The sequence below is a fragment of the Talpa occidentalis genome, unplaced genomic scaffold (genome assembly GCF_014898055.3).
Source record: "Talpa occidentalis isolate TD23 unplaced genomic scaffold, MPIMG_talOcc4v2.1 talOcc4.12, whole genome shotgun sequence".
Lineage (NCBI taxonomy): Eukaryota > Metazoa > Chordata > Mammalia > Eulipotyphla > Talpidae > Talpa > Talpa occidentalis.
In genome coordinates this window covers 63,487,736-63,512,986 of record NW_023601212.1, presented here as the reverse complement: position 1 = coordinate 63,512,986, position 25,251 = coordinate 63,487,736, and positions in this window count along the sequence as shown.

Below are 25,251 nucleotides of genomic sequence, written 5' to 3'. Positions count from 1 at the left end.
TAATGAGAATTAAATGTAATATGTGTAAGAAATTTTGAATAGTGTGTGGTACATATTCAGTTTTACATATAAGATTGCCATTTTGGTGAAACCTCTGATAAAATACATAAATTCAGGAGTCATTAGCTCTTAGCCCAAAGTTATATTACTCTAATTGCTGAACAGTTCTTTCATATTTTCACTAATTAATTTAACCAACATCATTGGTAACTTAGAATAATCCACCTAGAATGTAGCATTCTAGGTGATCAGAGGCAAATAATTCTAGCAGTTAGTTCATACTTGTAGTGCTCAGAATCTCTTTCCTTATAATTTCCACATATTAGTTCTAGTTCTGCCACATGGAACAGTATGAACTAAACGTGCTCCATTTCCTGCAATCCTTTCATGTGAGGATGTTTCTAACTCTTTAGGTTTGTCTTTTCTCATTAAACATTATAATTCTTTCAACTGCTCCTGATATGGTAGGTGATTTCCAGCTGTGTTCCTGGAACCCTTTCAGGCACCATGGCAGGAAGGAGTGAACTATGTGGAATTTCAACCAAAGTGACATGGGGCTCTCATCTAGTTCTGGGCAGTCATCCAAGTTCTACCTGACTCCACTCTTAACATTCTTGCTCCTGCTCTAGAATTAGCTTTCTCAGTCTGTGCCTTTAATAGGACTTTAGTTGAGGCCCATCTTTGGCTCTATATCTTCCTGCTTGCTTTCATGCCATCCTGTCCCTGCTCAGATGGGACTCAACTCTCTTAATTGGGTCCAGTACAGTCCCCATTCTAATGAGTTTTAAATCACTGAAATTTTCATTTGTTGTAAATGCTTTGTTTTAATTATCCTAAACTCCTTGACCTCTGTGCTAGATTTTCTCATTAGCATGAATGAAATAAAGGAAATGAAATAAATGACCTAGCATGTTAATGAATTCAAAATGCCTTTGACTATAAGAGACACCAAAATGTTGTCTACCATGAACTCACAGAAGGGGTGACCAAGTAAACTATGACACTATGCTTGTTTATCACCCAGAATTTTCATTTGTACTTATTGGAGGAGTTTTTTTTAGACTTATTTAGCAATAAACTTTCTTATCCCATGTCACCACCAAGCCCCATCATGTCTCAAAAGTTCATGTTTACATATCCATGAAACGCTTCAAGGGGCACATACTTAGAGGGCCAGGACTCTTACAGTCAACTAGAGTTTTAGAGAACAAAACCTTAGAGTTTTCAATTACACTCTTCCACACCCTCACAAGTAATCAAGTACTTACATGGTTGGATTTATTTGAGAATCTTGGTTAGAACTTGCCACTATTCTACATTTGGCCCCTATTATGAAAACAGGTGCTCCCTCCTACCCCAAGTTCTGATAAATTTTCCTTCTGGGCTCTTATGCCTGAGACCATGGCTTGTTGGTTTCTGATTCCTTCCTGTCCTTTGTATTCAATAATATATTTCATTCTATTGTTCACTTGCAGCTCAGTCTTGACTAGAAATCCTAGCGACTTCTTTGATTCTAGTAAACAAAATAGCCCCAAAACAAGGCTTTTGTGAAAACAATGTTATAACACAGTCTCCAATAAATTTTTCTCTTACAATAAAGAGGAAGGACATGTCAATATTTACTGGAGGCAGAAAACACTCCCCAGCAGGTGCATAATTACTTCATGAAGAATGCCTGTGACTCATTCCTGCCCAGCCTATTCAGGATTGCCACTCCTCATTAGCTTGTGATCTGTCCTTGCATGAAGGTGATTTTGAATTTAATGACTATGGATAGCAAATGAAAAATGGCTGATAAAACTCCCCACTCATGTCATTGTTTAATAATAAAATTTCAAATTAGATATCAAATAGCACTTCAGTATTTTGTTTCTTAAGATAATGTTAACTTGAGGGCCTCCCTGGTGGTGCAAGGGGTTAAGAAATGGCACTATGAAATTATCTGCAGCCGCTGAAGCATAAATTCAATCCCTGCCACGGAGGTGACCCACATGGCCCAGCAGAACTCTCCTGACTCACCCATTGCTCCCATTAGCAGTGTATTTCTGTCAATCCACCTGTTCTGTTTCCCACTCTGTCTCCGCTGAATCTTCTCTTTTATGCATAAATAGATAAATCTTCTTAAAAATTAAAAAAAATATAACGTTAACTTGTCTTGTAGGAATTATAGCATATATTTTCTTAAGGTGACTCTCCCATCTTTAATATCTCTTTTCACAAGGGACTGTCTTGAAAAGTAGAAATTAATGTTCAAAATATGTGGTAATGGTTTTGAGACCACCCAGGCAATTCATGTGCATAGAACATTATACTGCAACATCAACTAAGTGGTTTAAATGCAGGTTGTTCATTGGTAAGTGTTCTGCTTCTGATAGCCATCAAGAGAACTAGCATTACCTTAACTATAGAGTCCCATGCTTTGATCTTAAGGACTAATTCTCATCCTCTCCTCTGCCATAGAGCCATACATGTGTCTTTGGGGCAATACTTAGAGTTTGAAAAAAATATAATCAGTATTAAAATGTCACTTATTTGAAAAATAAACATTTTTATAACACAAAATGAGGGGAAAAGCCCAATAAGATGTTTTAACTGTCAATATGACATCAACCCAATACTATATATTTATGTCCATGATTTTCGTGGACAACAGGAAATAAATGGTAGTTTATTTATAATTTCTATTCTTAACTACCTCCAGCAGATTTGTGGTTCTGATGGAGATTTTACTAGGTGGTGAATCTAACCTTTATTGCTTACCTTTAATCTAATCATTATTGCTTTGTCTGTATATAATAGTTACTAAGAAAACTTAGTAATTTTCTGGTAACATTTACTAGGTCTACATTGGTGCAAGCAAAAGAGTGGTGGTCAGTAAAAACAAATTAAATAATAACTCTAGTGAAGTTAAATTGTTTCCCCTTCCGTGAAAAATTGAGTCCAATGTAATCAACTTGCTACCAGTTATCCAACTAATTGTCACTGTACCACACTATAATGAGTACTTAGAGTTCAACAGAGTAGTTGGAAAATTGGACATTCAGCTATGGGAATAAGTGGGTAAAATTCCATAAGAAATTCCTGTCATGGAGACTTTGCCTCCCTTGTAGACAAACAGCATAGGTAGTTTATTAATAAAATTGTTGAGCAACCTCTACCATACCTGTAGAAAAGACTGACTAGCATCCACAGGATATTTTCCCTGTTAAGAACATTTTTTAAAGACTATCCTCAATGGGGAGCTTTTTTTTAAGTTTTTATATCACATGAAATACAACTATTTTTATATTCTGGTATAAATATATATGCATATGTATATGTGTATAACTCTTCCCCAAGATTCTTTGTTATTCATTTTCAAAATGGCCATCTTACACAAAGCATACATAGATTTAATGCAATCCCTATCAACATTTCAGTACCTTTATTCAAGAAAATAAAACAAATACTGCTGGAATATCTGGAACTACAAAAGGCCCAAATAGCCAAAGCAACCTTAACAAAAAAGAAAAGTGGAGGTGTTATAATACCAGACTTCAAATTATACTACAAAGCAATAATAATCAAGCCAGGATGGTATTAGAATAAAAATAGACACACAGATCAAGGTAATAGAACTGAGATCCAGAAACAATCCTACACTTATATGTACAGTTAATCTACAACAAAGGAGCCATGAACATACAATGGAGAACAAATGGAGTTAGTAAAATTGAACGGTCACATGCAAAAGAATGAAATGAGAGCACTGTCCACACCCACACAAAAATTAACTCAAATTAATTCAAAGACCTGCATACAAAATTGAAACTATAAAACTGATAGGAGAAAATATAAGCAAAATACTCCATGACATGGATTTCAGGATACTTTGGGGACTTGACTATAGTGGCAAGGAAAACAAAAGCAAAAATAAACAAATGAGACTACAAACATAAACTACAAAAATAAACAAATCAAACTAAATCAAACTTTCTCCACCATGAAAGAAGCTATCATTAAAACAAAAAGATACCCTACTGAATCAGAGAAAATATTCGCACATCATATATCTGACCAGGGAGTAATATCCAAAATCTACTAAGCACTTGTAAAACTCAAAATAAACCAATCAAAAAATTGGCAGCAAGGGCCTCCCTGGTGGCGCAGCAGTTGAGCGCTGGCTTGCGAAGCTGCCCGCGGCCTCTGCGGCGCCGGTTCGATCCCCGGCTGCTCCCCGGCCACCGGAGGAGGGTCCCACATGGCGCGCAGACCTCTCCTGCCGCCCGCTGCTCCCCTCAGCAGTGTACTTCGGTCCTTCTGCCTGCTCTGCTCCCTGCTCTGGCTCTGGTGAATTCTCTCACCCTCCCGCGCTTCTGACTGTACCCAGTGCTTGTATAAATAAATAAATAAATAAATCTTTAAAAAAAAAAAAAATTGGCAGCAAAGTTAAATACACAATTCTCCAAAGACTTAATTATGGCCAAATGCCATATTTTAAAAAATGCTTATCATCACTTATCATCAGGGAAATGCAAATCAAAAGCACAATGAGATACCACCTCACACCTCACAACTGTCACCTGTTAGTGACAGTACTCACTGTTGGTGAGACTTTAGACCAGTCCCAGTTTCTTCAGAAAACAGTATTAAGGTTTGTCAAAACATTAAATATAGATCTACCACATGATCCAACAATCCTTCTCCCCAAGAATGCAAAAACACTAATTTGAAGGGACTCTGCACCCCTTTGTTCACTGCAGCAGTATTTACAATAGCTAAGTTATGGTAGCAACCTGAGTAGCCAATAATAGATGAGCAGATATGTACCCAGTGGAATACTACTCAGCTATAAAAATTATATCTTACCATTTGTGACAACATGGATGGAACTGGAAGGGATTATGCTCAGTGAGATAAAGAAGATGAAAGATTTCACTCTTATGTGAAATATAAAAAGCAAAACAAAGAAGCAAATAAAACCCAACTAAAACAAACCCTAAGTTTTTTATTCCTGATTCACCTTTTCACATAATCATTTAGGTGGCCCTTATCCTTGGGGGGAAAAAAAGACAACTTGGGGAAGAAATGGACTTAACTTACTACAAATAAGTATTGTCTAAACATTTTAATGAGATTTTGTTGAATCATTAATGTCAGACATGAAAAGCTCACTATACATTTCCTTACACCTTTGTTGAAAGGGAACATATCTTAAGATTTCAAAGCCGTGTTTTATTTATTTATTTTGGGAAACAAAGTAAAGTGAACTAATACCATTTTATTTATTTAGAAATAAAATATTGTGACTGGTACTACTATGGTAAGTGGACAGTTTAACTGTCAAAATATTTGTTGTACTGATTCGATTCTTTTGAAGAAAGTATATATTTAAGTGTAATTAAGTGAATTTTTATATTATATATTATATATACATGTATTGTCACAAATGGCAATAATATAATTGAATAAAATGGATGATATTTTTAGTGTTAGTAGATACTGAACACTTACAACGTACTTGGCACTGTAAATGGATAAGCTCTATGCCTAGGAATACTTGGAGCAGACATAGATTTAGAGAATTTTTGAAACATAACACAGGGAAATGACAACTTTTGCAATTTGCAACAACATATGAACATGTGAATATATTTTAAGGTCTTTCTCAAGGCTTTGGAAGAACCTGTGAAAATGTGGGAACTGACATAAAGCCCCACACTGCTCCTAGCAGCCCTCTAAGAAAGTTACAGTATCAGTTATATCTGCAGGACAGAAAAAGAGAGGTTCTGAGGATTTTGAATTCTAGAGGCCTCCACGGGGAGCCTGTAGTTTTCATATGTTCACATGTCAGGGTGAACAGAATGTCAATGAAAAATTGCAAACCATGACTTTTACTCTAGAGAGATGCTTTGGGATCCTTTTATCCTTTCCCTAAAGTTTATATTAAAGTAAACTGGTCACCCCTCTCAACTCCTTGACCTGTACCCAATTCCTAATCTTACCATGTTTCTCACCATTTTGCTGGGAAGAAGCAAGCAAGAAAGAAAAACACAGAAAAACAGAGACTTTCTTCCTAAAACTTAAGGGATAACTGCCTTAATAAGGCCCCCTTCTTCACCTTCCCTGGCAAAAGGAATCTTTTCTCAAAGGGCGGTAACTCCAGGCCCATTTTGTACAAAACACAGAAAGAGAAAAAATATCCGAAGACGGTGACTGTGAGTAGGAACCCAAAGAACAAGTTTAAAAGAGATCACGCTGAGTATGTGATCGCCCTTCTATAGTCTGCTCTCTAGTTTCATTTCTTAAATTGGTTTAAGTTAATTGGTTCATATTTTGTCTCCCTCACCAGAATGTAAGTTCCATGAGAGGAGACCTTTCCTGCCTTGTCTACTGACGTCATCCAGATGCCTAGAATAGTGCCTGGCATATACGGACCTTCGTGTATAAGGTTAAGTATTTGAAAATCAGGTTTGCACGAACCCTTCCCTTTGCTGAAATGGTGGGAAGTGAAGAAGCAATTACCATTCATTTATATGGAAATACTTTCCAGCGTTCCCAGAATCAAAAAAATAACCTATCAAGTCATACCAAATAACACATCAAGCCCCAAATCACACTCACATAGAGTAAAAGCAGGAATGCTCTGATACATACCCCGCTGCAGAGAGCAGTTCCTGCAGGACTCTTTCCCACTGCCCTCCCTGCTCCGGCACGGCCACCCCTGGAGCAAACAGCTGCCCAATGTCGTTGTCATTTTATGCCTTTTGTCGTAAAAGCAGAACTTTTTTCAGATTATCTTTAGTTAATGGACACAGGTGCTCGTTTTAAGTATGCTGGAAGAGAAGTGACCTAATGCAAACTTTTGAAAAGGGGGAGATATCTGTACCCTAATGCTTTTCTGGGAAGAGAAAATCTTCACACAACACGAGACCTTAGACGGCCACATATTCGGTCTCACTGGAACTATGCAATTGACTTTGGAATCACCAATAGGATCATAGAAAACACACTCTGGATCAGAGAATGGTAAGAGATTTTATCAATCGCATGTTCACTGTTTCCACTATTTCAAGCCCAATTCTAGAAGTCATATTCCTGAAGGTGTATGGTATATGTTTTTCCACTTAATATCTCCTTTAGTCATCTCCTGATTGTGTTACTTTCGTGACACTAAGTATTTGCATCCCATGATGAACTGAGATTTTTACTTGGTAGTCCCTCAGCCCCCTAGGTCTGCTATGGATGCACCTCTGGGGCTACCAGGGAGGATGAGGATAAAGGTATGGGGACCCCCAAGCCAGACATCTGTCCTCACTTTTGCTCAAAGCAGTTCCGCTCTGAATTGTTTGTTTTATCCTAATGTCTAACCCAGTGCCAGCTGATCACAAAGTTTAAACAAAAAAATTAGATACCCTTCATCTTTGACAGCATTGTTGGCTATGAAAAATCCCGGATGTTTCTATGTAAATTCTAAACATCTGGTGTTCTAGAAGGCACTTCAAATTTGAATGTTTCCTCCCACAATGTTTGGCCTATGTATATTAAAGTCCAGTTAATTATGTAACTGGAGAGACAGCATACTTTTGCTAATTTGTACCATAATCACAAAGGAGCTATGGCTCCCCCAAAACCCCGGAAGTCTACATGCTTTCTTAAAAATTAAAAAAAAAAGTGCAGAATGTGGAGTTTCCAGCACAAAAGTTTCAGCTAAGAAACAAAGACAACCAAGTTAGATTTTGGTTGGCTTTATTTTTATTGACCACGGTGACTTTTAGCATAAGTAGATACTGAGGACACAAAAGGAGAAATTCTGAACTATTCAAGTCCAAGTGAGGTCATTGTAATTCTGATTAATCATTTCCCCTTTGAAATACTCCTCAACAGGTGCCAGGTACTACATGAATATTATTTTGCTACAGATCCCATATATGCAAAATTGATGTGCCTTCTTAATTTACCAGCTCAGTTATTTGAATAATATGGCTCGTGTTTTATTTGCATCCTAGAGAATGCCATTATCCAAATGTTAACAACTTGATTTGTTTCTAACAATTCTGAAATTTTAAACATTTAACTCTAAAAAGTATAATCAGTAAAAAAAGGTGTGTTAGTTTTTATGTCTATGTGATTGCGTGGGTAATGTTTTACTTAAAATTCAATGTTTTAGAAAAACTGCTTCTACTGAAACATAGAAATGCTTAAGAACCATCAGTGCATTGATTTCCAATGAGATTTTTATGATGCTCTTGCAGTTGTGTTGTACATCTGCCTCATTCTATTTGTATCAGGAGGTTGGTCTCTGCGGAAAAACTGGTCATTGTTCGTTCAGCAGATTCTGTTTTCCCAATGTTCTGTACTTTAGCATTGTATTGACATAGCTTTGAAAGTGGGTGAGCATAAAAATGATCTATTTAGAGCCATTTCGTTATTGAATACTTCTGGTGTTTTCTTCATTTTTACACACTATTCTTCAATAGTGTTGCACTCAACATGAGATTTTTTTTGTAACCAGTTTTCTTTATACCATCAATATGTCTGTTATATGTCAATCGTATATAAACCCCTTGAAAGCAGGAGCTCATGTTGGATTGCCTGAATAACCACAGTGCCTGTTCAAAGTTCCCATTTAGTCGGGCTTATTGTAGAATGTCTACTCTGTAGAGTACAGGCATCATTAAGAAAAGGTCTTTCCTGGCTCATGGAGATGGGGAGAAAGAATGAGCTAGTTAGAAGACAGAACTAGAGCCAAGAAGTACAGAGAGGAAGAGGCACTCTTAGGTTTATGAAACTTATGATGAGTGGAAAGGGAAAAGGTGGAAGCCAAAATGATTCAAAGGGAAAGAAGACTGCCTCTTGGGATCAGAAGAGCCAGAGAACACAGGAGAATCACTTTGGACTAGAGAGAGGATCAAGACAAGCATGGCAGTCAGGGACCAACATTCATTAATTCAGTCATGGGGGAAGGCAGGATTTGGGTAGACCCAAAAGTTGGGATCATAAAGGAAAAAATTGAATCTGGGGGAACAGAGTAGGATGAGAATGAGAAGTAGGATTGAACATAATTGGGGACCAGCGGAACATGCATATCTGAGTGCCTTTCAGCTACATTTATTCATGTCAGATCATAAATGGGTGTTTCCCTGTGCCTTTGAGGCACCAGCAGGGCCTTTGACAAATGCATGCAATCAAATATGGTCTCTGTTTCTTTCTCTGGACTTACACTCAGTTTCTGCTGCACTTTTGTTCTTGCATTCTTTTATTCTAGGAGATCAAAAATACAATTAAATGGAATTCAAGTCATTATTGTCAATAAGAGTGAAAAAGAAGAAAATAACACCACTAGATTCTGTAAGCTACATCTAAACAGTAGCACAAATATAAAATACATGACTTGGTCCAGGGTGATGACAGAGCTGAAGAAAAACTGGAGAAGTGAGGAGAGCAATTTGGAGATGTTGTCTCATGCAATGTGAGATTGAACTTGCTATAGGTCAGACACTAGTCTGGCATCTCTCTTCATATTATTATAACCTTGAACTGGTACTGGGATTTCACTCATATGTGGAATATTAAAAAACAAAGCAAAGAAACAGACCAAACTAAACTAAAATAAACCATAGAAATCTGCTTGTAGAACTGGGGCTACTGAAAGGGGATGATGGGGGTGTTGAGAGTAAGTGCAGGGGAGGGGGGATTTTAATAGACCATTGGTGGAAGATTATTGGTGTTTTAGTGGGGGGTATGATGTAATAAGTTTACATTTACAGAGGTGTGACCCTATACTTCTAAAACATATACAGGGTTGTAAATCAAAATTACCTAAATGAATATTTTTTAATGGTGCTGAGCAGATATTCTTATCTCCACTTCTAAAATAAGGAACCTGAGATTCACAAAGGTGGGATAACTTGCTCAAGGTCACACAGCTCAGTGGGCAAACCAGTGCTCAAGTCTGGGTCCTCAGATTCATTCTATTCTTTCTGCCTCCTTCTATGGACATTCTCTACTTACTTCCAAAGACCCAATAGCTTCATGATCCATCATGAAGCCAATCCTTTCTTCATGCCCTTTTCCCTGATAATTGATGATGGCACAGTCATTAGTAAGGTTTTATAAATTTGGGCATTTTGTGGTATCATCTAGATCATTTCTTTTTTTTTTTTTTTAATTAATAAATTTTATTTTTATATTCCCCATACAATTGCAATCCCCCCATTCTGACCCCAATCCCTCCCCTCCCGCCCCCCACCCCCCAAAAAGTGTCTCTGGTTCATAGTTTTTGTTGATTTTGATTTTCACTTTCTTATAGTTATTCATTTCTTTCTTGGTATTCCCCCTCATTTTAATATTACAAATGGAATAGCACAAATTAATATAATTTTTGGTCTAAAAATGTAACTCAAACATCTTATCTAATGGATCTCAAATATATGCTGTGCTGCTTCTTCACCAAAGCTACATGTAATTCTTAATTCTCTTACAGTTGCAGGAGACCTTGTATAGACTCTATGCTCTGCCTCTGGCTACTTGCTTTCAACAGGAAGGGCATTTATAGACTCCTCAAGAGGATAAGGAAACTGCGTCCTAACTCCCAATGTTGGCAGGGTCAGCAGTTATGAGCTGCTAGGAAATTGCCAAGTACTGTTGAGATGATTTCTGTGACTGATCCAAGAGACTGTTTACTCATGAGGCCCAAATCCTTCCGGTCTCAGGAAATACAAGGGATCTTTGGCTAGAGTCAGTACACCAAAAAAAAAATAAAATAAAATAAAAAACAACTAAGGAGTTATTCAGAATCTCATTTTGAAAGCCTCCTGTGGTCTACTAGAAAAGCCAAGCATTGACTTTGTACGTGGGAGATAAGGTTGTGATAAAAATTCATCATAGATCCAGATTTTGCCAGGTCTATCATCTTATCTTCTGAGCACTTCTATCTGGGAATTGCTTTCTTGGGAAAGGAGTTCAGTCAGAAGTTGACATAGAAATCTTTGGGTTCCCACAGTCCTTCCAGTTTTACAATATTTCCCATGAGGTGATTTGTTGGCCTTCTGATCATGTCTGTGCAGTATATATTCACTCATTCAGAGAACAGTATAAGCTGAGCACCTACTGTGTGATGTGTTCTGTGGTAGGAACTAGGGAAACAATCCTAAGCAGGGAGAAAAACAGTTCTTACATGCAAGAATTTACAAACTAGTAAAGGAAAAATAGAAAAAAAGTAATCATAGATACAGTTTATTTCTAACTCTGACTTGGAGAAAATGATAGTCATTTTGAAAGTATAAACCAAGGGTTAAATCTAGTCGGCAGAGTTGGGAGAAACTGTTCCTAGGAAAAGATGTTTGTGTTGAGATTTAAGAAGCATGCACTACTTCACAGACACTGATCTTGATAATTAATTAAGACTATGTTTTGGGAATACTATTCAGCAATCAAAAAAGATAAACCCATGCCATTCACAGCAACATGGATAGAGCTGGAAGGGATTATGCTCAGTGAAATAAGCCAGAAGGAAGAAGAAAAATATCAGATGGTTTCACTTATAGGAGGAACATAGGGGAAACAAATAAGGGATCAAAAAAGAAAATAATGATAAATTAAATTAAAAAACAAAATTAAAAGGCAACTGTAAACCAGAGACATGCTGCAAGGGAGGGGGAGGTAGAGGGATCAAAAAAGGGGAGAGAAGAGCACAAGGGACTATGGTGATGGTTCACGGGTGAATTGGTGGGAATTACAGGGACTACACCGGAAAAGAGAAAGCATACAAGCAAATATTGTACAAAATGAACAATGATGTAAAATATAAATAAATAAATAAGACTATGATTTGTAAACCAAGTCAGAATGTGCACACACTAACATGTGAGCAGTCAGCAGAGAGTTTGTTTGGCTTTTGCTTTAAAGATGGCAACATGCTTTGGCAAAGGGAGGAGGAACCCACACATGTGTAAAGACAAGCTCATCCAAGTGCCATCTATATACTTTCTCCAGATCAACCTTTGACACCTAGTTTATTTTGATTCAGCAATAGCCTGTTTCTTCTATTTGTTTTTCAAATTCAGAGTCAGCCTGTCAACTCCCTCTTGAAAGGTTTCTGTGTCATCCTTAACTACTGAGTTGGTTCCACAATTTGCTGTCTTCCACACCACTTACCCACTCTCCACTTCATTATTCTGATCTCCACCTTTTCCAAATTGGCTCCAATCTTCCCTCTCTCTCCTGTTATTAGCTTACACATCTTCTAAGACTTATAAGTTGTAATTGTGATCCTGAAAAGAGAGATAAGGGCAATTCTGGGATTATATGCTCTCAGGTTATAGAGAGAAATGTACACATTATTCTATGTGGTCTTTTTCCACCAAATACTAAAATCTGGGTGGAGTGAAATCACTTTTATAAGAAGATTTGTCAAACCTAAACTGTGGATTATCTTTACCTGAGAAATATGTTCTATATGGGGTTTTAATAATAATAATAAAGCTGTAGTTTTCTTTATTGTGTTTTACTCAGGCTAGGAGAGGTGTGATGCGTAAACTGAAAGTAAATTTAATAGGAAACTTAGGTTTTGTTTCCCTAGCAACGCTCATTCAGTCCTCTCACACTGGAGGCCTTTGTTTCTGCATTGCCAGCTTTGCAGGGCAACGTGACACGCTGAACACTCTGGAAACAGTGCTATGTCATAGAAGTCTGTGGCATTTACTTTAAAATCTCCCCTCACTCAATTTCATACGACCTCATGGGAATTGTGCTGCAGCCTATTTGCTGAAAAAAATAAAGTGGGGACAGAAGACTATTTAGTGCTGAGATTTAGTACACTAGGACATGAAAGTCAACAGGGCAAAGTGTATTATGTGTGACCAGGAGGAAGAGTTTGGTGATTCAGGAGTAATAATAACTGGAAGGTGAAGGTCAAAATGGACAATGGTCCAGTAGTTCAGACGTTCAGGGCTAGAAGACCGGTACATAGGACCAGGAACCACACATCACATTGCAAGGCCCCTTGTTCTTACCCCTCGCATCCACCTTGAACATTTTGTAACTACTAAGGTGAGCCCCTTAAGAGTCCAGGAAGGCATAGTAAATCACTCCTATCCATTTGAATAATTTGCATTCGAGAGGCTTTGGTAACATGTGGTCTATTTTTTAAATCTAAGAGATTTCATGCATGTATTTCTGCAGGTAGATATAATGGTAGGGGTCCAGGGTTCCAGTGACAAACTATCAAGATTCAAATCTTGTCTCTAAGAACTACTAGCTGTGAGATCTGGGGTAGTCCCTTTCTTTTCTGTGCCTTAGATTTTTTTTATCCATAAAATGGTCACAATAATAGTTTAAGACTGTAGAGATAGTCCATTGAAGATGTGTTAGACATTGAACTGCCATGTACTCCAATCTCGAACAAGAGAACACTTTTCAGATCTTTTTGAGCCTTTTTGGAGAAAATTTCACTAAAACTGACAAAACGTAAAATTATCCCCCAAATAATTCATGAAAATTTGTCCCTATTTTACAGCCACTCTTTTAACCTTATGAAGGAGCAGGAGCTTCAGATCATGAAAAAGAAGTAGAGGCAGGAGTTAATGATAGAGAAAGAGGAAAAGGAGGAGATGAGAAATCACACCACCTTGGACCTGAATGTGGGTTGGCATCCACATATCTCTGTCTTCCTCTCCTTCCATCAGGTTTACTCATTCCCAGTAACTGGAGATGTTATTTGGGACTATGAGTTGCTTTTATCCTGCCTCTCAAAGAGCCAAATCTGAAACATAAGCCATCAAGTGTGAAGTTACTCAGGGGTTATTATGTAGTTGCATCCTACAATCAGAACAAGTGATTAGCACAGCCCTGGTAACCGAGCGACCCCAAGCATTCATGTGGGGGTGGAGATGTGAAGGAAGATTTTTTTCCCCCAATCCTTAAACTTAGAAAAACAAAGAGAACTAAATCCCTGCCTTTACATCTCTTTCTTAAACATTCACCTTGCAATTTTAGAAAATTAGAAGGCATAGATTCATTTAAAGTAATGTTAAGTGGTAAGACACAAATCAACTGTGATACTAGGCAGAAAAGAACAAACACCACAAGTTGTTTGTAACTGAGGATAAATGTTACTTAATTGAAATCATAATTGTTGGTGTTCCTCCCCTCCACCTCCTCCACCTGCTCATGTTCCTGAGAGCTATTCAAGCACAGGGATGTTCTGGCCAAATGCACGTTGCCCATTCTGAAAGAGAAATCCTGTCCTAAATATGAACACTGGAAAGTCACACTGGATGCCATGTGAGAGGACCCCCATCTTCTGCAGACATCACCAAACATTTCTTCCACTCACACAAGCCCCACTTTATTCCTTAGTGATAATAAACAACCCAGTGCCCTCTCACATCTCTGACTGGTCACTATACTGATACATCCATGCCAAGTATATTCCTCTTCTTCCCATACTCTTACCCCAACTTGTCTTTTTGCAAACTCTTGCTCACTTCTTTCGATGCTCAACCAAAACATGGTCCTCCTTGGGACACCCTCTCAGCATTTCATCCTCTGCAGTTCATGTAGACATTGTTCATGCCTGGTGTGTAGCATTTGCTGCATGAAATTCCATTGTATAAAAGTGGTATGTGTGTGTGCATGTGTGCAATTGATCATTTTCTCTCCAAACATCACAATAAATTTAGGACAGGGTTCAGGTCTTATTATTCTTTGCTTCCCTAGTTCCTAGACTAGTTTTTACACAGAGACAACTAATAAAAACTCCTGTGCATGGAAGAGTGAGCAACATCCTCGTTTCCTTTACCCCTTTACTGCTTGGATCAGGCCAACTGAGGAAGACAACTCCCCAAATGTCTCCTTCTCTTATTTCCATTGAGCTCCAGGCTTCTCTTCTTTTTCTCTTCTCAGTTCTACTGTGGTCATAACAAGGGGTTCCTGAAACACAGTAGTAGTTTTCCAAGTTCAAATAAAGAACGTCAAACAGTCCATAAATTCAATAAGTCAAGGTCAACCTCTTCCCATAGTCAACAAATATAACTACGTACAGGATTTTAGAGCCCTTCCAATGTCCCTTTTCTCATCCTGCCTTCAGAGGACTATGATAGGCTGTAACGATTTTGGTAGAAGCTGAGGAGAGCAGAGAAACTCTTTAGTGCAGCAATGTCCAGGGTCAGTTATAATTTAACTCCTTTCAAGATTTTTTTGTGTTGGTTTCATGTTTTATAAGAGGCTCCTGTCAATATTTTTTCATATCCTTTTTTATTGCATGTTCTTAGTACCCATAATCTTGAGCAAGCTTACTTCTTCATACAAAAGGTCAGATTTGTGAAATCCAAATACCACTATACATATTAATGGTCAATAATAGCTTGTGATTAAGTTCCAGCTTATTATGTAAGAAGATAATTTTATTATTTGATCAGAACCTAACTGAGGCTAATTGACTAATTCCCTTACTCTCTGCTTTTCCCTAGTACCTAGGAAATCTCTATGAGATGAATACTCTATAGCTAACTTGTAGATTCACAGGCTTTCTCTCATCTAAGTTAAGAACTATTAAGTTAGAAATATTACTATCTGCATTTTACTGATGAAGCAGCTGAGACTTATTTTGGCTAAGTAATTTTTCCATACTTACAGAGCTTGTGTGTTGGAGTCAGGACTCACACCTAGGTCTGTCTGAGTTCTTCATAAGGAGACTACCCAGTACCCAGACTCACCTTGATAACTACTTCTCTACTCTCAAGATACCTAGCTACCTGGGAGATTAAGGTGTGATTTTGAGTAGTCAGGAATAGATGATCTACTAGAAGATCTGAATTTACACTAAAGATAAAATAGGGGTGATTGCACAAAAAGATTTAACATCATCTACTTTAAGGTGGGAACTCCCCAATACACACAAAATATCATTAATTTTTTTTTCATGTCTATAAAGTGAAGTGTGACTGGATTCTAATACCGGAAAGACATAGTTTCATGGTATTTGTATCCTGAAGCCATCTTGAAATTATTGCCATGTGTATATTAGATGTTTTGAGAGTCTGTGATAATTCAGATAATTCAGAATAATTACATTATACTGGCATTTTATTAGGTTTTTCTGTGTCTTCTATAGTTTGAACTTTCCAGAATATTTATTTGTAGCTTGAAGCAATTAAAATGCTTCATATTTACTTTTTAAACAAATAAATACTTTGTGATGCTTAAAATAGTTGGACAACAAGTTTCAACTAATTAAGGAATTGCTATTTTCTGCCTGTGACATTGTAGCTCTCTGACTCTGTTGCCTAGATTTCATCTCTGCAACTGGGCCACCTAAATATTCAGACTCACTTTCAACAGCTGGCTATGAGACCCCACTACATGCTTCTTACATTACCTTACTTCACCCTCATGACAATTTCATTTTATGAATGGGTTGGGCAGATGGGAACCCTGAAGCTTAGATCCAGCAGATCTACTTGTGTGAGGTAAAATAAGTAACTGGGATTGCAATTCAGATCTCAAATTTGCATCAAGAATGATGGTTGCTTTCTAGCAGAATTTGTTCCCTGCATTCCAGTGGACATATCTCTTATTTTTCTCTAAACAAGTCAGTGTTATGGTAGCTTTTTTTTTTTGTAGGGCCCATGCCGGCGGCCGGGGAACTAACCGGCGCTGCAGAGGCTACGGGCAGCCTCGCAGCCCAGCGCTCAACTGCTGTGCCACCAGGGGAGGCCCAGTGTTATGGTAGCTTTTAAAAAATAGCACAAGAATATGGTTATGGTTCACTGGTGATGTGGTAGTGGGGGAACTAGGGGGAATACAGAGCTGTAAGAAAATAAAATTTAATTAATTAATAAAAAATATAAAATAAAATAGTTGGAAAAAGTAGTTGAAAAAAACAATTACATAAATATAAATCAGATTTTACCTTATTTTGTTGTTAATATTTTTAGCTTTTTTCTCCATCATGATATGATATTGGACCAAATGCTCATTATTTGCACTTGGTAATTATGAGCAGATTGCTTAGATTCTAGCAGAGACCAATTTGTAGGTGGAAGGATTTGCAGTAGCTCAGGTTTTCACTCCCTCCAATCCCTATCATTATTTCTCTGAGTAATTGCTCGGTGCCCTTTGGTGGAGGAAAAACAATAGCCAAATTGAACTAAGTTATTTGGGTAAATGACACTGGGATTCTTTTTTTAAGGTTTATTTTTAACTTTGATTTTTTTGAAAAAAGCACATTGTAAGAGTCATCTAAAACTGGGGCCCACATTTAACTGCACAGAAAAATCCATCCAACCAGATAACCGTTTCTTGAAAGTCATGTCAAATCTCTTGCAAAGAAAATCTCTTGCCCTTTCTCCTTTTCAGAGTCCCACAAGATCCAAAGTGCTGTTGACAACTGCCCAGGAAGTGGGTGCCCAGGGAGAGGCCAAGATCAGGAGTGTCCCCCAGGCTCCTTCCAGACATCATAGTGGGCACCTGCTTTCAATAGCTGGGCAATTGAATGTTATTTAGCAAACAATACAACAGAATGTGCAAATGAATAGTTTTTTCCTCCATTATAAGAGTTGATAGGTAACTTTGCTGATAAGTGATGTCAACACAGTTTGGCAAGTCTGCTTGACTAATTAAAAGTGCATAGCAACAAAGCCATATTTGTGCATCTGATCTGGGTCACTTAGCTTTCTTTTTTATGTGCTGATTGTACTCACAAATCTCACAAATCTAGGGCCTTGATCACCATACTGCTCAGTTGAGAAGCTTTTGGAGGGTACTTGCTTTTCCTGAATAGTGTCCTTATGAAAAACTCAGAGCAAGGTATCTCGCGAATGGTTTGCCCCTTGCATGGTAAAATACAATTTATCTGTATATACCTAAAGGGCCTCTCTTAACATGAAGAGTGTATATCTGCAGAAGCAATTTCTGCGTGACTCTCGATCTCTGTGAAGTATACTGCAGTTGTCATCCTGGCTGAAATGTAAGGTGCAAGATGTTCTATATCCATAACCCTAACTCAGGAATTGCACATATAAACTTGAGATTACATTGATGGCACAGGATGCCTTTTTCTTTTCGTGGAACCCAGCCACCTGGGGGCAGTGTTTAGGGAAAAGGATTTCAGACTATAAGAGCACAGGCAAAACTGAATTCTCGCCCCACCTCTGCATTAGCTATGAAACATTAGGCAAGTCTTCTAATTTTTTTAAGGCCTCATATTCATTTTCTAGAAAATAGGATTTTCTAGAAAACCTCATAAGGCTATTTATGGACAAAATAAGTTAATCCACGAAAAGCACTCAGAACAGTGCTTTATAAATAATAAACACTCAGCTGTTAATGGTGATTATCATGTTAATTTCTGGCTTATGGAAAAGAAAATGAGGATGTAGTAGATGAAATAATTTTAAAATGATCTTTTGGTGCTAGGTCTGGGATGATGAAATATTAAAATAGATTCTGTCTAAAGGTTAACTTTCTGCTGCTGAGAGGCACTTGAAATCATTTGCCAAATAACATTTAATATATGAGGAACAAAGGGAAAAAATCAAAGCCAAGATTGTTAAATTTTCATTTCTATTTTAAACTTTTTTTAGTAAGAACCACCACCAGCCAGTCTTCATAGTTTTCTTTGGCAGTGGAACAACTCCAAAGATCCCTTAGCTCATAATGACCATTGACCAACTAGAACCTCATGGCAAGTCACTTAATTGTTTGCAACTGAAAGTTTTTCCCCATCCCAAAGAGGAATTAGAAATCTTAGTTTAGGGGCCTCCCTGGTGGCGCAAAGTGGCTAAGATGCATCACTATGAAGCAATCTGCAATTACTTCAGCACAAATTCAATCTCCGGCCAGGGAACTGACTCACATGGCACAGTAGACCTCTCTTAACTTGCCCATTGCTGCCCTCAGCAGTGTATTTCAGTCAATCCGCCTATTCTGTTCCCCACGCTGTCTCTGGTGAATCCTCTCACCCCTACACCTCTGGCATGTACCCCAGTTCTTGTATGCATAAATAAATAAATCTTAAAAAAAAAAGAAATCTTAGTTCACTGGCTTCTCATGAAGATGAGAATGATAGCGTTTATAAAAGCACTTTCTAATCCACACAATGCTTTTAAAAGTAAAGTATTATAGTAATAAATAATAATCATTATTATTATAATTACTCTGTGGATGAATACTAAAGGACAAAGTTACCTAATTCCTTGAATCAAGTGCACAGAATAAATACTAAAAGTCAGCATAGACCTAGCTCTCCTTTTTCTAGCGCCGTGTAACTGATCACCTGCCGGATAGGTGGCATTGGATGAAGTGGGCCTGCTGCTCAAAATCTTACTGGTGGTTCTTCCTCTCCTCCATTCCCTGCCCTCACTGGTCACACATGGCAAAACTACTCCTCTGCTATGTTGTTTTGATGTATGCATGTTCATATGTATATTCTGATGACTTGCCAATGTGTTGAGGGGGGGAAATGTCTGAATGTTTACTTCTGGCAACCTGGGCAGTGAGTCCTTTTAACATCTGACAGAGTGAGTCTGTCAAGTCCAGTGGGGGACTCCAGTAAGACCTGAGTTCCAGTGCTACTTCTATTTGTTAAATGTGTGACCTGAAGCAAATCACCTTCAGTATCTTTGTTTTCCAAAAGAGCCTAACAACACTTACATCTCAGCCTGGTTGTAAGGAATAACAGAGTTTATGCATATAAAATGCATAGCATTGTGCTGGAACATGATACACAATAAATGATAGCCATAACATTGAATAATATTATATATATATACATTTTGAGCGCTACTATATGTGTATGTATATGTATGTATTGTACATTTATGTATAGTGTATGTATCTCTATCTTTATCTCTATCACCTCCTCAACACAGGCATCAGAAAAAATCCTAATATTCAGATTACAGATAAAGAAATTAACACAAAGATGTTAAATATCTGTCTCGAGTGACATAGCTAGTAAGTGACAGAATCAGGATTTGAACCTTTGAGTCTTCTGTTTTATGCCCATGCTTTTGCTTACTTTTTGGCTATCAGTTTTATGGGTGTGGAATAGGGACCTAGTGGTCATTCAGATGCGCTGATTTCATCAGGTTCTACTTAAGGCTCTATATTCAGTAGTTACCTAGCCATGCTACTCAGCAAAACTTCTCTCCCCTCTAGTGTGACCCTTAGCATCTATCTTCATATAACCTAGAAGGTCTAGAAAATCTGTTTAATCATTGCACGTATTTCAGGAAGCCACTGAATTGAAAAAGAATAAAGTCACAAAAGGGAAGAGGTCTAAAACTCTCTTTGGCTCAGAGTTACCTCCGTATTTGTAAGCACCAGGATGACCCCGTAAAGTGATGTTATACTGCTGTATTCATGATAAATTTCAGGTAAATTTTATCAAATTTCCTTAGTGAAAACCAAACAATAGGTAAGAATATCTTTTGAGTTTGGAAAAATTTGCATTAATGAAATATTGACAAATGGTGGAGGGGGGAGATTAGGAAAGGTGTATTTCACCTGATGGATAGCAAATATTTATTTTAACAGATCAAATATTAGCACATTGATTAGTGTTGTGGGATCCATCTATTTTTCTTTCTTCTGAAAGTAGCCTATGTTAGAGTCAGTTTGATAGCTATTTTACCTCCTAGACCCTCCAACTCTCACTTGGTTAAGTGGAAGCAAGCATTGTCAGCAGAGAACATTTGCCATGAGTGCAGACTGGATAAGTAAGTGGTCAGTGTCCAGCTGGGGTGTTTTTTTACCCCTTTGGGACTGAAACCATTGGACAAGGGCCATGTTGGCACCTCTCTGCTAGCTCTTTTCTCCTTCAGTCTGGTTGGCTGTCTCCAGGGGTTACTAGGAGGAAGCTACTAGGATTTGTGGGTGTGTGAAATGGAAGGTTGAGGAAGGGAGGGGGAAAAGTGAGAGCAAGGAGGTCAATGTCACAAGGAGTGCATCTTATAAGGAACCAGTCTTCACTCACCTTTTCTCATTAGCTGGCATAGATTAAAGGATGGTGGCTGAAAGGCAAGTGTAGGCTTCATGGAGGATGCTTGGGAAAAGTGTCGGCTAACACTTAGAACTTCTGCAAGTTGAACCTAAAGAAACTGTATTTATTTTTTTAAGATTTATTTATTTATGCATATAAGAACTGGGGTACAGGCCAAAGGTGTGGGGGGTAAGAGGATTCACCAGAAACAGAGTTGGGGAGAACAGGTAGATCTTCTGACATACACTGCTGAGGGGAGTAGTTGGAGAGACAGGAGAGGTCTGCTGTGCCATGTGGTTTAGCTCCCTGGCCGACAAGCCAGTTTTGAACTCATGCTGCAGTGGCTGTGGATAGCTTGATAGCACTGTCTTTAATCCCTGCGCCACCAGGGAGGCCCAGAAACAATATTTAGATAGACTCCAACACATCTACCTGATGCAGACTCATGAGCCCTGAAACTAAGGTCCTCACCTATTAAAGCTCCCCGCAGGGATGTAGAAGGACAAGTACTCTAAGACAACACTAAGGAAACTGACAATGGAATGTCATTTATCAGCAATGGCAGAGAAAATACTAATGGTGTAGGCAACCAGAAAGGAAGCGCGGGAGTCCTTGAATTGCCACTGAAAATGCTAATGTGGCACTTCTGTTCAGAACCCTCATGGCATTCAAATGGATCAGAGCCCTGAGAATAGACGTGACTGGGGCAAGGAAGGAAGGAAAAAAAAGCTAAATTTAGAAGGACAACATCAAACTAGTTTGATGAGTAATATTTGCCTAGTGCTTTGAAGCTTTTAAAAGAAACATGAAATCAAAGGGTAAATTATTAGGACAGTACACAAAGCAGGTAGCTGGGTAGTATGGCTTTAAGATAATCCTGAATTGAAGCTCCTATGTAAAAAAAAGAACAAGCAGGCCTTTGAAAAGACTTTCGTAATTTATTTTAAAAAGATCTCATGTTCTAAGGAAAGGACCACATTTTCCTTCTTAGAGGTGAACAAACACTCAAGTTCATGACCATGAGATCAGATTTAATTAATAGAATGTTAACTCATTATTCCTGACACCAAATCCCCTACCTGCTGAGTGTGAGAAAGGAAGAAAGAAAAAAGCTTCTCAAGTGAGACGGTGCCTTATTATCACAAGGAGAAAATCACTATCATTTATGCTCTTTGCTCTAAATGTATATAGCAACGAACAGTTAATAATATACTTTTTATTGAAGGTGACAGCTTTGAGTACCACAAAGTTAAAAAGAATGGAAGTTAATATCCCCATTTATAAATGAAAAAAGGGGGACGTAGTCTAACTGCTCTGAGTGAGCTCTTAACTGCCGCTTCTCCCTCCAAGTATAGCCTTATCCAATCACATTAAGGTTGTTTCAAACCCTGGAAACACTGCAATAAACAGAATGACCATGAACAGGGTCTTCCCAAGTTTCATCCAGATCACCTCCTGATAGGTTCTCTGGTCTTTTAGGTGTTACCATAGAAAGGGGAGGCACAGATGCTCTTATCACTGTGTTTCATGGCATGTAGAGTATTGAGGATTCTATATTAACGTGTTGAACATTTCCTGGCACCATGCTAAGTAAGATATTTTCATATATAAGCCTCACAATCATCTATGAAATTAGTATTACTGCAACTGATGTTTACAAATGAGACCACTGAGGCACAGCAATGAAGCCATTTCCAATTAAGTGCCAACCCCTGTAGATCTGTGAGCATGGTCATAATAGTTAATACTTTGTTGTTAACTTTACTGTTACTGACACTTCTGTAAGTTTGAATGAATTTATATAAGAACCATTAATGTCAGGTAGAAAGAGCACAAATTCCAAGTCAGGAGACCTGAGCGCTAGTCCCAACTCAGTATTCCTGAGAAATTGATAAGTTGTGTCTCTCACTTTACAAAAGCAAGATTTGATGCTACCTAGTCTCTGTGGTTCACTGCAAATCCAATAGGATATATTCCATTAAAGATACTGCCCTATTAGCTCCTTGAGGATCTTCACTTCCTAAAGTCTGAAGATATTCTCTGGCTTCTAAAACCCTGAAAGGCTGGGCCTCCCTGGTGGCACAAAAGGTTAAGTCTCAGCACTATGAAGCTATCCCCAGCTACTGCAGCACGAGTTCAATCCCGGGCCCAGGAGCCAACACACATGGCACAGCAGACCTCTCCTGTCTCGCCCGCTGCTCCCCTCAGCAGTGCATTTCAGTACATCCTTCTGTTCTGCTCCCCACTCTGTCTCTGGTGAATCCTCTCACCCCCTGGCCCTGCACCTCTGGCCTATACCCCAGTTCTTGTATGTATAAATAAATAAATCTTAAAAAAAAAAAAATACCTGAAATGCTATACGAGTTATACTAGTTAACTTAGAAGAACTAAATTTATAAGAACTATTTAATTTGAATTTTGCAAATCTAAAAATGCTGGATCTTCATGTTGCTGCATGAGCTTGCAGAACCTTTGAGATCCAGTGTCCAATGACTCCTCATGGCAATTGTGAAAATCGGAAGGGAGACTGTGACTCACTGCAATGAGGGAAAGCATAGCTGCTACTCCAACACCTCTTCTTTGAATGATTTTAGCAGCTGAAAAATCACTTTCTTACATCATGAGAGTTCAGTTAGTCCTCACAACATTCTGTGAGCTAGGTGCTAGTATTCTCATTTTGATATATGAAGAAATTAAGCCCCAGAAGGTGATATGTTTGAGTAAACTCTACACACTTATAAGTAAGGCCCTCAACTCTCTTCTAAATCTAAGTGTATTTCCATTGCCTCTGAGAAGGATGGTGACACAGTGGAGTTGGCGAGGCTACAGTTGCAGGTCTAATTTATGGTTCCATTCTTTACCATTATCTATATGATGTTGGGTGAATCCAGCAAAAGCTAAGCATCTCACCTGTAAAGTGTAGGTTCATAATACTAACCAGGCAAAAGTATCACAAGGCTCAGAAATGATACTTTCAAAATCACCAAGCAGAGTACCTGGCACTTAGTAGATTCTCAAAATCATTGTTATCTCCATTTCTCCACGCTTGAAAGCCAATCTTTTGTTTTGAAGAAGTTTGAAGTTTAATCATTATAATCTGTCTAATTACTCTTCAAGTAAAGAGCAAATATTTTAAAGTTTCCCCATGGAACTATTCTTCCTGTCAGTGGACAGCAAAGAGAATAAATTAGAAATTTGAAAAATTGTCAATTTAATATATCAGAGTAATGTAGGGTCACAGATTTATAGCTTTCTTACTCTTTAAGCTTCTCTATTCTCTTAACTTGTAAATCTCATTTTCCACCTTTCAAACCCAACTTTAAAAATTGAATTCACAAAAAAAAAATTGAATTCACAAATAATATCATGTATTACTCAGGCTGCCGCCTCAGGCATTAAGTTCAGAAATATAAGTTCTAATGGAAACTCAAGCATTGGAAACACTATATTCAGTCTCTACAGCTGCGTCCATGGTGAAATATCTACCCATTCTCAATTTACAGTGTCACAAGAAAAAGAGTAGTTCCCTAACAGAATAAACAACTGTTCAAGTTAGATTTTTTATTTTTTTGCATTATTCTTCATGCACACTTAATAAAAACCAGAACATTTCATTTTAACCACCACCATTATTTTTCAGTTCTAGAAGTTCAATACACTGCTGTGTTCTCCACCTGATTATCACAATGGGTTTCAGGTGTTGGAAACAGGAAGGCAACTTATTTCTTGACCTATGATGTGTGTAAGGCTCTTCACATTAGTCATTTCATTCATTTGACCATGCAGAGAAGCAGACAGAGCTACAATTGGCTGCCTGACTCCAGAGTCTGTGTTCTCCACTTCTTACCACTGCCAGGCTTCCTTTACGTTCTTTTTCAGGACCTCTGGTAGAGCAAAGAAAACAGGAAGATTTGTCAGCAACTTCTACAATTTGTCAACAGAGACTCTACTCTCTTTAAGGGGAAGAGTAGAGATTCATTTTCAGGAAGAATTCTCTAGTTGACAAGAGGCAGGAGAGCAGTAGACAAGAACAGGACACCTACATCTAAGTCCTGGTTCAATAACCAAATCCCCTTGGGACTTTGAGTAAATACTTTCTGAAACTGTTTCCTCCTTTATTAAAACATAGGCTTGGAATAATAAATCTCCAACCTCCATTTCAATTCAGATCTTTTGGTATAAAATAAGTCTTCTATTATGACTCTAGTTATAGTAAAACAATTCAGAATTAAGAAAAGTTATGCAAAGTAAACTAGGTTTTTCAAGAGCTCAGTTTTGATTATATG